At 36.0% G+C, this 13410-nt stretch overlaps 1 protein-coding gene and 1 pseudogene across 2 annotated transcripts in view; one reads left to right on the top strand and one right to left on the bottom strand.

Annotated features, from left to right (window-relative positions):
* The window catches only part of ZC3H12B (zinc finger CCCH-type containing 12B), a 583808-nt gene that overhangs the window by 142850 nt on the left and 427548 nt on the right, over positions 1–13410 (bottom strand). The window lies entirely within an intron of this gene.
* LOC100396285 (peroxiredoxin-like 2C pseudogene) lies at positions 376–12798 on the top strand (annotated as a pseudogene).

Here is a 13410-nt window from a genome sequence, read left to right as displayed (position 1 = left end):
TGACTGTTAATTACATAACCCCCTCAGAGTTAAATCGTTATAGAAGACAGACATAGTGAAGAGAATTAAAAAAGAATATTAGTCTTTGCTAGCTTTTTAGAAATTAATCCTCATGATTGACTAGACAGAGAGGGAGGCAAACTAAAATAAACATGGCATAGCAATAACAAAGAACAAATACATATACAAACACAACCTGATCCCAAGAATTTTCTTTTTTTTTCTTTTTTTCTGCACCTTGGAGGGCCTGTCCCTCTATTGCCCCACCCCCCAGCATCCTGCAGCCTCTGAAACCTTACGCCTCACACCATACCTCCCCCAGCACCCCGCCTGGGGAAGAACTGGCACAGTGGAGTGGGACGTGGTTCTGGAGTCATGGGTTCAAATGCCAACCCTCCCAGTGTGACACTGACCCAATTACTTGACTGCCCTGTGCCTGTTTTCCTCATGTGTCAAATAGAGGTAACCAAAGACCCTACCTTGCAGAATTCTTAAAGGGCTGGAAGCAATAATATGTATTTGTTTTTTTTTTTTGAAAGAAAGAAAGAGAAAGAGAAAAGGGGAGAGAGAATAGGAGTCTTGTTCTATTGCCCAAGCTGGAATGCAATCTAAAAATAGGTATTAAAAACCTCTTTTATGCTGATAATTGTACTTAACAGCAGAGATAGGAAGGAATAAGGGAAGAAAATAACAAATAGCCAACCAATATTTCATTTAATTTTGTGAAATACTATACAAATGCTGAAGAGTGATTTACTTCCAATTATGTGGTCACTTTCAAAATAGGTGTAATGTGATACTGAGGCAAATGTATGTTCTGTAGACCTGGGGTGAAGAATTCTATAAATATTCGCTGAGTTTACTTGTTCCAGGTCTGAGTTCAAATCATAGATGTTCCTGTTAATTTTCTATCTCGTTGATCCATCGAATATTAACAATGTGGTGTCAAAATTTCCCGCTATTATTGTGGGGGAGTCCAAGTCTCTTTATAAGTCATTGAGAACTTGTCTTATGTATCTGGGTGTTCCTGTATTGGGTGCATATATATTTATGACCATTGACTCCTGTTGCTGCATTGATCCTTTTACCGTTATGTAATGTCCTTCTTTGTTTCTTTTAGTCTTCATTACTATTAAAGTCTATTTTGTCAGAGACAAAAGTTACAACTCCTGTTTTTTTTTTTTCTCTCCATTTGATTGATAAGTCTTCCACCAACCCTTTGTTTTGAGTCTGTGTATCCTTGCTTATAAGATGGATCTGGATACAGCATACCGATGGGTTTTAACTTTTTATTCAATTTGCCTGTCTGTGTCTTTGATTGGGGCATTTAATCCATTTAAATTTAAGATTAATATTGATATTTGTGAGTTTAATATTGTCATTTAGTGCTAGCTGGCTATTTTGCCCATTAGTTGATATAGCTTCTTCATTATTGAGATACTCTTTACCTTTTGATAAGTTTTTGGGATGACTGATACTGGTTGTTCCTTTCTGTGTATAGTGCTTCTTTCAGAAGCTCTTGTAAAGCAGGCCTGGTGGTGATGAAATCTCTGAGTGCTTTCTTGTTCATGAATAATTTTATTTTTTCTTCATTTATGAAACTTAGTTTGGCTGGCTATGAGGTTCTGGGTTGAAAATTCTTTTCTTTGAGGATATTGAATATTAACCCCCACTCTCTTCTAATTTGTAGGGTTTCTGCTGAGAGATCTGCTGTGAGTCTTATAGGCTTCCCTTCATGGGTAACCTGACCTTTCTCTCTAGCTGCCCTTAGAATTTCCTTTATTTCAACCCTGGTGAATCTAATGGTTATGTGTCTTGGGGTTGCTCTATTTGAGGAATATATTTGTAGTGTTCTCTGTATTACCTGCAATTGAGTATTGTCCAGCCTTACTAGGTTAGAAAAGTTTTCCTGAATAATATCCTGAAGAATATTTTCCAGCTTGGATCCATTCTCTTCATGACATTCAGGTACACCTATCAAATGTAAATTAGGTCTTTTCACACAGTTCCATATTTCTTGGAGACTTTGCTCATTCCTTTTTACTCTTCTCTAATCTTGTCTTCGCGTTTCATTTCATTAAATTGGTCTTTGACCTCTGATAGCCTCTCTTCTGCTTGATCAATTCAACTATTAAAACCTGTGCATACTTCGTGGAGTTCTCATATTGTATTCTTCAGTTTCATTAATTCACTTATATTTCTCTCTAAATTGTCTATTTTTCATTAGAATTTTGTCAAACCTTTTTTCAAGTTTCTTAGTTTCTTTACATTGGGCTAGAACATGTTCTTTTAACTCACAGAAGTTTCTTATTATCCACCTTTTGAAGCTTGGTTCTGTTAATGGAATGCACTTGTTCTCCATCAGGCCTTGTTCCCTTGTTGATGAGAAACTGCGATCCCCTGTAGAGGGAGAGGCATTCTGATTTTGGGTATTCTCAGCCTTTTTGCGCTGGTTTCTTTCCATCATTGGAAATTTATCCACCTGTCGTCTTTGTAATTACCGACTTTCAAATTAGGTCTCTTAGTGGACATCAAACCTGTTGATTCCCAGTGCTGGAATCTGAGCAACTCACTGTGCCAGCTAAAACAGTGGAATTAAGATTCATGGTGCTTTTTTGCCTGGGAATCTCCAGTCTGGCTTCCTTCTTGAGTCCCTCTTTCAATCAGCTGAATAGGTGACTCTGCCTTCCCAGAGCTCCAAACATCGACCAAAAGGGGACCCAGTCCCGTTTACTCTGCACCAAGAACTGCCACACCGGGGCGCTGGCAAAACTGATGTGCCAGCCACAAGAGTCACACTGGTGACCTGTGGGGTTCATCTGCTGGGAATCTCCTGGTCCGTGAGCTACAAAAATTTGTCCGAAAGTGTGGTGTCCTCTCGTTCTTTGCACTTTCACTGGGAGCTGCAATCCTGAGCTGCTAGTAATCAGTCATCTTCGATCCCAAGAATTTTCTAAAATTCATAAGCAAGTTAAAGGGCTGTCAGGACAGATGACTATCATGAAGAAGAAACAAACTTCTGTTTAAAAAAATATTTTTCCTGATTGGATTACAAAAGTGCATTATGGATCTCACCACTCAGAAAGTTGGTATCTGTTCTCAGACTTTTAAAAATGATTACATATGTATTTATCTATGACAAAACTGAAATGGTTTCATGCATAACGTTCTTTCTGTAAGGTGCTTTTCTCCCCTCAATTGTAAACATTTTTTCATGTCCAAAAAATAAAATATTTTCTATAAAGAATTTGACTGAATAAAAGGCAAATGACTCAAATACTTAAGTACAAAGAGCCTAAATTATGCTTTGAGGGTATAATGAGCCTACACATAAAGGCAAGATAAAAAAATAAAATAAAATAAAAAGAAGCCAAATAAGCCTACTTCCACCACTTGGAAAAAAGCACCATCCTCTGTAGAACTGAAAAACCAGAAACCATATTTCCCCTGATGGGAAAATCTACCTCTCTTCTGCTTGGGCAATTTATTTCAGTCCATATTTACCAAGAAATATATTGCTGCAATAGACAATTCATGTATAGTAAATCATCGATGTAGTTTAAGTCAATAAAAGCCAAGTTGAGACCATTAAGTAGCCTAATGCTGTGTAAGAGTCCAATGCTTAACTTACTTAAATATATATATATTCTTGGTGAAATTAGCTTCACTCAGCTTTATGTTTTTACACAAAAAATGTTTTTAAGAGGGACAGTAAACAGAAGAGAAGAAACGTGCAGAACTTTGGAGACTAACTTACATGTGTTATTAGTAATCATATTTTCCAACAATAAAGATATGTTCCAATTAAAATGCCTTATTTAAGTTTCGCCATGCAAGAGTAAAAAATGAACTGGATATTTGAGTGCCCAAAATCTTTTATTGTGGCAAGAAGCCAAAACATAGAATTCAAAGACTGAGTATGAATCTTTGTTAATGTGCTAAAACCTCAATGATCAGTCATGATGATATCCTTTTCACCCCTTATACTAGCCTTCTGTGTTTCACAGGAAGTAAATTATCAATCACAAATGAACCTTCCAAGAATGTCAGAATGTATCATTTATTAGCTAAAGACTTAAAGAAAAAGTTCTAAGGCTATAGCCTTCTTTAATGTGATAAAACATCAGAAGAAAGAAAAATTAGAATTTCAGAAAATGTAATTCATAGATGCAATCAGAAAAAATCAAGGAGTTAAAAACCAATAAAATGTCATAAAATTAAAGCTTACCAAATAACCTCATATATTTACCTCATTTGAATTTAGAACAAACACATAAAAAGGGAAATATTATTACCTTCATTATCTAAATGAGAACAGTGAAAAATTTTAATGTTTTTGTACTCATTCTAAGTCATGAAACTCCAGAACTGGAATACACATATTCTGATCTCTAGTACACTTTCTTCTGCCTGCTAGAATGTATATACTACAATGTGTTTATTTCTTCAACTGTGATGAACCTTTGAGTTATTTCAAGTTTTACAAATTAAGTTGCTATAATTATTTGTGTGCAAACCTTTGTGTAGATATAGCTTTCATGTGCCTTGGTTAGATATCTAAGAATGAAATGACTAATTTTTATGGTAGTTGTATGGTTAACTTAAGAAGCTGCCAAACTGTTTTTCAAAGTAGTTGTATTAATTTACATTTTCATCTTCAGTGTATGTATGAGTTCTAATTGCTCTACATCCTTGCTATCATTTTATATGGTCCTTTATTTTTGGAAGGGAGGAAGGGAGGAAAGGAGGAAGGGAGGGAGGGAGGAAGGAAGAGAGGGAGGGAGGGAAGGAGGGAGGGAGAGAAGGGAAGGAAGAAAATCAGGCAGTGAGAGAGACATTGCCGTATATGGTCCATTTTTTAAGCCATTGTATTAGGTACCTGGTTGTAACCCATTGTGGTTTTGATTTGCGTTTCCCTAATAACTAATAATATTGAGCTTCTTTTTCTGTGTTTATTTACTACTGCTATCTTTTTCATGGTGAAGTGTCTATTCAAATATTTTGTGCGTGTTTTAAAAATTGTTTTCTTATCATTAAATTTTCACAAAACAGGTTTGTTGAGGTTTAATTTATATAACATACAATTTATCCAGTTAAAGTACGAGAATACCTTGGAAGTATTGTAAGTTCAGTTCTAGGCCACTACAGGAAAGCAAATATTGTAACAAAGTAAATATCACAATAAAGTGAGTCACATGAACTTTTTAGTTTCCTATTTCATATAAAAGTTATGTTTATAATATACTGTAGTCTATTAACTGTGCAATAGCATTATGTCTAAAAACTGCACATTTTTAAATTGAAAATATTTTATTGCATGCCCCCAAATGCTAACAATCATCTAAACCATCAGTGAGTTGTAAATTTATGGCTGCTGAATGATGAGGCTGGTGGCTCCTGAAGAATCAGGTAGGTGTGGAAATTTCTTAAATTTAGAAAACAATGAAATTTGCCAAATTCATTGACTCTTTCTTTCATAACATTTCTCTACAGCATGTGATTCTGGTTGATCATATTTTATTCACAGCAGCATTTCTTTTAAAATTAAAGTCTATCCTCTCAAACCCCACCACTGCTTTATCAAATAAGGTTATATAATATTCTAAATCTTTTGCTGTCCTTTCAAGAGTGTTCACAATATCTTCACCAGTAGATTCCATTCCAACAAACCACTTTCTTTGCTTATACATAAGAAGCATCTCCTCATCTATTAAAAAGTTTTATCATGAGACTGCAACAATTCTGTTACATCTTCCAGCTCTGCTTCTAATTCTAGTTTTCTTACTGTTTTCACCAAATATGCAGTTATTTTTTCCAGTAAAGTCTTAAACCCTCGAAGACAGTCATGGGGTTGGAATCAAGTTATTCCAAACTCCTGTTAATGTTGATATTTTGACCTCCTCCCATGAAGTACAAATATTCTTAATGGCATCAAGAATGGTGAATCATTTCCAGAAGGTTTTTAATTTACTTATCCCAGATAAATCAGAGGAATCACTATCTCTGGCAACCATGGCCTTATAAAATGTATTTCTTAAATAATAGGACTTGAAATCAATATTACATTTTGATCTTTAGGCTGCAGGATGGATGTTGTATTAGCAGGATAGAAAACAACATCAATCTTCTTATACATATCCATCAGAGTTCTTGTGTGACTAGATGCATTTTCAATAAAAAGTAGTACTTCAAAAGCATCTTTTATTTCTGATATAGTCTCAAGAGTAGGCCTAACATATTCAGTAAAGCATGCTGTAGAGCTGTAAACAGATGTATTGTTACATGGGCCTTGTTTTTCCATTTATAGAAAATAAGCAGAGTAGATTTGGCATAATTCTTTTTTTCCCCCTTTTTATTGCATTTTAAGTTTTGGGGCACATGTGCAGGACATGCAAGATAGTTGCATAGGTACACACGTGGCTGTGTGATATGCTGTCTTCCTCCCCTTCACCCAGATCTGGCATTTCTCCCACTGCTATCCCTCCCCAGCTCCCCCCCAGCTGTCCCTCCCCTATTCCCCCAAATAGACCCCAGTGTGTAGTGCTCCCCTCCCTGTGTCCATGTGTTCATTGTTCATCACCCATCTATGAGTGGGAACATGCAGTATTTCATTTTCTGTTCTTGTGTCAGTTTGCTGAGAATGATGTTCTCCAGATTCATCCATGTCCCTACAAAGGACACAAACTCATCATTTTTGATTACTGCATAATATTCCATGGTGTATATGTGCCACATTTTCCCAGTCCAGTCTATCATCAATGGGCATTTGGGTTGGTTCCAGGTCTTTGCTATTGTAAACAGTGCTGCAATGAACATTCGTGTGCATGTGTCCTTATAATAGAACAATTTATAGTCCTTTGGATATATACCCAGTAATGGGATTGCAGGGTCAAATAGAATTTCTATTTCTAGGTCCTTGAGGAATCGCCACACTGTCTTCCACAATGGTTGAATTAATTGACACTCCCACCAGCAGTGTAAAAGTGTTCCTATTTCTCCACATCCTCTCCAGCATCGTTGTCTCCAGATTTTTTAATGATCGCTATTCTAACTGGCGTGAGATGGTATCTCAATGTAGTTTTGATTTGCATCTCTCTAATGACCAGTGATGATGAGCATTTTTTTCATATGTTTTTGTTGGCATAATTCTTAAGGGCACTAGAATTTTCAAAATGGAAAATGAGCATTGGCTTAAAGTCACCAGCTGCATTATCCCCTAACAAAGAAATCAGCCTGTTTTTTGAAGCTTCAAAACCAGGCATTGACTTCTGTCTAGATATGGAAGTCATAGGTGGCAGCTTCTTTCAGTACAAGGCTGTTTTGTCTACATTGAAAATCTGTTGTTTATTGTAGCCCCTTCATCAATTATCTTAGCTAGATCTTCCAAGTAACTTGCTGCAGCTTCTATATTAGGGCTTGCTGTCTCACCTTGCACTTTTGTGTTTTATATAAAACATGTTTATATAAAAAAAGAAGCTTGCTTCTTTCCTTAAACATCATGAACCAAAGTCTGCCAGCTTACAACTTTTTTCCTGCAGCTTCCTCACCTCTCTCAGCTCTGTAGAATTGGGAGAAGTTGGGGCTTGCTCTGGATTAGACTTTAGCTTAAGAAAATATTTGGCTGGTTTGTTCTTATATCCAGAACACTAAAACTTTCTCCCTAAAAGCAGTAAGGTTGTTTTGCTTTCTTATCATTCATGTGTCCACTGGAATAGCAGTTTTAATTTTTTTTGTGTGTTCAACATCTATTTAATTTTATTGTTGTTAAGGAAACTTAAAAACTGGATGATATAACTTTATCTGATTTATTTTTTTATTACTATACTTTATGTTCTTGGATACATGTGCAGAATGCGCAGGATTGTTACATAGGTATACATGTGCCATGGTGGTTTGTTTCACCCATCAACCTGTCATCTGCATTAGGTATTTCTCCTATTAGGTATGCACTAGCCCCTAAATCTCTGACAGGCCCTGGTGTATGGTGTTCCCCTCCCTGTGTCCATGTGTTTTTATTGTTCAACTCCCACTTACAAGTGAGAATATGCGCTGTATGGTTTTTTTGTTCCTATGCTAGTTTGCTGAGAATGATGGTTTCTGGTTTTATCTATGTCCCTGCAAATAACATGAACTCATTCTTTTTTAAGGCTGCGTGCTATTCCATGGTGAATATGTGCCACATTTTCTTTATCCAGTCTATCATTGATGGGCATTTGGGTTGGTTCCAAGTCTTTCCTTTTGTTAATAGTGCTGCAATAAACATATGTGTGCACATGTCTTTATAGTAGAATGATTTATAAACTTTTGGGTATATACCCAGTAATCAAATTGCAGGGTCAAATGGTATTTCTGGTTCTAGATCCTTAAGGAATCACTGCACTGTCTTCCACAATGATTGAACTAATTTACCCTCCCACCAACAGTATAAAAGCATTCCTATTTCTCCACATCCTCTCCAGCATCTGTTGATTCCTGACTTTCTAACTGGCATGAGATGGTATATCTTTGTGGTTTTGGTCTGCATTCCCCTAACGACTAGAGATTATGAGTTTTTTTTTTCCATATATTTGCTGGCTGCATAAATGTCGGCTTTTGAGAAGTGTCTGTTCATATCCTTTACCCACTTTTTGATGGGGTTGTTTGTTTGCTTGATTTTGTAAATTTGTTTAAGTTCCTTGTAGATTTGGGATATTAGCCCTTTGTCATATGGATAGATTGCAAAAATTTTCTCCCATTCTTTAGGTTGCCTGTTCACTCTGATGATAGTTTCTTTTGCTGTGCAGAAGCTCTTTAGTAATTAGATCTCATTTGTCAATTTTGGCTTTTGTTGTCATTGCTTTTGGTGTTTCAGTCTTTAAGCCTTTGCCCATGCCTATGTACTGAATGATATTGCCTAGGTTTTCTTCTGGGGTTTTTATGGTTTTAGGTTTTACATTTCAGTCTTTAAACTATCTTGAGTTAATTTTTGTATAATGTGTAAGGAAGGAGTGCAGTTTCTGTTTTCTACGTATGGGTAGCCAGTTTTCCTCACACAATTTATTAAATAGGGAATCCTCTCCCCATTGCTTGTTTTTGTCAGGTTTGTCAAAGATCACATGGTTGTAGATGTGGGGTGTTATTTATGAGGCCTCTGTTCTATTCCATTGGTCTGTATATCTGTTTTGTTACTAGTACCATGCTATGTTGGTTACCAAACTATACTAGCCTTGTACTATAGTTTGATGTCAGGTAGCCTTATGCCTCTAGCTTTGTTCTTTTTGCTTAGGATTGTCTTGGCTATATGGACTCTTTTTAAGTTCCATATGAAATTAAAAGTATTTTTTTTAATTCTGTGAAGAAAGTCAATGATAGCTTGATGGGGATAGCATTGAATCTATAAATTACTTTGGGTAGTATGGCCATTTTCACAATATTGATGCTTTCTATCCATTAGCATGGAATGTTTTTCCATCTGTTTGTGTCCCCTCTTATTTCCTTGAGCAGTGGTTTGTAGTTCTCCTTGAAGAGGTCCTACACATCCCTTGTAAGTTGTATTCCTAGGTATTCTATTCTTTTTGTAGCAATTGTGAATGGGAGCTCACTCATGATTTGGCTCTCTATTATTGGTGTGTAGGAATGCTTGTAATTTTTGCACATTGATTTTGTATCCTGAGACTTTGCTGAAGTTGCTTATCAACTTAAGGAGATTTTGGGCTGAGACACTGGGGTTTTCTAAATATACAATTATGTCGTCTGCAAACTGAGACAATTTGATTCCTTCTCATTTGAATACCTTTTATTTATTTTTCTTGAGTGATTGCTCTGGCAAGAACTTCCAATACTATGTTGAGTAGGAGTGGTGAGGAAAGGCGTATTTGTCTTGTGCTGGTTTTCAAAGGAATGCTTCTAGTTTTTGCCCATTCAGTATAAAATATCATACCAATATTTCAAAACCAATAGGCTGTGGGTTTGCCATAAAGAGCTCTTATTATTTTGAGATATATTCCATCAGTACCTAGTTTATTGAGAGTTTTTAGCAAGAATGGGTGTTAAATTTTATTGAAGGTTATTTCTGCATGTATTGAAATAATCATGTGGTTTTTGTCATTGGTTCTGTTTATGTCATGAATTACTTTTATTGATTTGCATATGTTGAATTAGCCTTGAATTCCAGCAGTGAAGCCAACTTGATCATGGTGGATCAGCTTTTTGATGTGCTACCAGATTTGGCTTGCCATTATTTTATTGAGGATTGTCACATTGATGTTCATCAGGGATATTGGTGTGAAATTTATTTTTTGTGTGTTGGTATCAGGATTATGCTGGCCTCATAAAATGAGTTAGGGAGGAGTTCCTATTTTTTTGTTATTTGGAATAGTTTTAGAAGGAATGGTACCAGCTCCTCTTTGTACCTCTGGTAGAATTCGGCTGTCAATCCATCTGGTCCTGGCCTTCTGGTCCTGGGCTTTTTTTTTGTTGATAAGCTTTTAATTCATGCCTCATTTTCAGAAATTGTTATCGGTCTATTCTGGGATTTGACTTCTTCCTGGTTTAGTCTTGGAAGGGTGTATGTATCCAGGAATTTATTGATTTCTTCTAGATTTTATGGTTTATTTGCATAGAGGTGTTTATAATATTCTCTGATGGTAGTTTGTATATCTGTGGGATCAGTGGTGCTATCCCCTTTATTATTTTTTAATGTGTCTATTTGATTCTTTTCTGTTTTATTCTTTATTAGACTGGTTAGTGGTGTATCTATTTTTTTAATCTTTTCAAAAAAACCAGCTCCTGGATTCATTGATTTTTTGGAAGGGTTTTTCGTGTCTCTGTCTTCTTCAGTTCTGCTCTGATCTTAGTTATTTTTGTCCTCTGATAGTTTTTGAATTTGCTCTTGCTTCTCTAGTTCTTTTAATTGTGATGTTAGGGTGCCTATTTTAGATATTTCCTGCTTTTTCCTTTAGGCATTTCATCATATAAATTTCCCTCTAAACACTGCTTTAGCTGTATCTCAGAAATTCTGGTAAGCTGTGTCTTTGCTCTCATTGGTTTCAAAGAACTTTTTTATTTCTGCCTTCATTTCATTGTTCACCCAGTAGTCATTAAGGAGCAGGTTGTTCAGTTTCTGTGTAGTTGTGTAGTTTTGAATGAGTTTCTTAATCCTGAGTTCTAATTTGATTGCATTGTGGTCTGAGAGACTCTTTGTTATAATTTTTATTCTTTCACATTTGCTGAGAAATGTTTTACTTTCACTTATGTGGCCAATTTTAGAATAAGTGTGATGTAGTGCTGAGAAGAATGTATATTCTGTTTATTTGGGTTGGAGGGTTCTGTAGATGTCTATTAGGTCTGCTTGGTCCAGAGCTTAGTTCAAGTCGTGAATATCCTTGTTAACCTTCTTTCTCATTAATCTGTCTAATATTGACACAGTGGTGTGTTAAATTCTCCCATTAATATTGTGTGGGAATCTAACTCTCTTTGTAAGTCTCTATGAACTTGCATTGTAAATCTGAATGTTCTCGTATTTGGTGCAGGTATATATAGAAAAGTTAGCTCTTCTTGTTGTATTGATCCCTTTACCATTATGTAATGGTAAAGGAATCTTTGTCTTTTTTTATCTTTGTTGCTTTAAAGTCTATTTTATTAGAGTCTAGGCTTGCAACCCTTGCTTTTTTTTCACTCTCCTTTTGCTTGGTAAATATTTCTTCATCCCTTTATTTTGAGCTTATATGTGTCTTTGCATGTGAGATGGGGCTCCTGAATACAGCACACTGATGGGTCTTAACTCTTCATCCAATTTGCCAGTCTGCGTCTTCTAATTGGGGTACTTAGTTCGCTTACCTTTAAGGTTAATATTATTATGTTTGAATTCGATCTTGTCACTATGACGTTGGCTGGCTATTTTGCCCATTAGTTAATGCAGTTTCTTCATAGTGTCAATGGTCTTTACAATTTGGTATGTTTTTGCAGTGGCTGGTACGGGTTTTTCCTTTCTGTATTAAGTGCTTCCTTCAGGAGCTCTTGTAAGCCAGGCCTGGTGGTGACAAAATCTCTGAGCATTTGCTTGTCTGTAAAATATTTTAATTCTCCGCTTATAAAGCTAAACTAGGCTGGATATGAAATTCTAATTCTGGGTTGAAAATTCTTTTCTTTACAAATGTTGAAGTTTAGTGGCAGGACTGCCTCTGCTTCTTGGTCCCAGCCCCAAGCAGCCCCGAGGATGGGCTGCCCTTGGTGGCCACTGGTGGTGAGCTGCTGGTGCTGGACACTCACAGGCAGAGGGTGCTGTTCCACCCACTGTTCCGGAGTGCTGAGCCATGGTGGTGGTAGTGCGGCATTTCCTCTGTTACATCTGCAAGGAATATGTAGAGGATTTGGCCAAAATCCCCAAGAGTTTTTTACAAAAAGCAAATGTCACCCTCATAGTGATTAGACAGTCATCTTATCATCATATAGAGCCTTTTTTGCAAATTGACTGGATATTCTCATAAAATGTATGTCGATTTTAAGAGGGAAATTTATATAAGATTGGGAATGAAAAGAGGTGGAGAAATTGCTTTTTCAGGACAGAGTCCCCACATAAATTCAAATCTACTCTCAGAAGCCTTCAGAACCTGTAATAGGCAGTAACTGGAACTCTTTGATTTTCAAGGAGACCCATTTCAGCAAGGTGGAACTCTCATTTTAGGTCCATGTAACAACATTCATTTTATACACTGTTATAGGAATAGGTTGGATCACAAACCTATCAACTCTGTTTTACAGCTTGTAGGAATTCAGCATTTGAACTTTACAAACACACCTTCAGTTACCCATGTATGACTTAACATGAAATCAGTCACTTTCAACTGGACCTTCTGGTATGTGACCTTCAATGCTGGAGTGTAATATCCTTGTGCAGTGTCCAACTTACTGTCCCTTCCCAGCCTTTGAGAACTTAGGGAAGCATAAAAAGGCCTTGAACCAGTTGAACTGCATGCTGAGAAGCATCGGCTGTCAAAAATGTAATACATACTTCCATTTTATAGCTTTTAAAATCTTATACAAAATAACAAAAATAAATACACAAAATATAACTTTAAAAGCTATAAAATCAAAAATAAATTTAAAGTATTTTACGTTATGGTATATTCAGTCTTGAAAGGTTTTTTGACAATTAATATAAATTCTGATGAAGAATATATAAAAGGAAGGGACAACCACAAGACCATTGTATTCAGTGAAAAAAGCAAAATATCAAATTCTGTCGACAATATAACAGCATTTTTATATGTATATGTTTGTATTTATGTATGCTTATGGAAAAGACAGAAAATAAACACCAAAATGTTGCCACTAGGTATCTCTGTGTTAAGATTACTGTGTTATTATTTTTTTCTGTACTCTTCTGTATTTCCTGACTATTCTATAATGAGCATGATTAATTTTGTGGGG

Source organism: Callithrix jacchus, chromosome X, assembly GCF_049354715.1.
Source record: "Callithrix jacchus isolate 240 chromosome X, calJac240_pri, whole genome shotgun sequence".
NCBI classification, from domain to species: Eukaryota; Metazoa; Chordata; class Mammalia; order Primates; family Cebidae; genus Callithrix; species Callithrix jacchus.
Note: the sequence above shows the minus strand (reverse complement) of the source record. Positions and strands in the feature narration are given on the sequence as shown.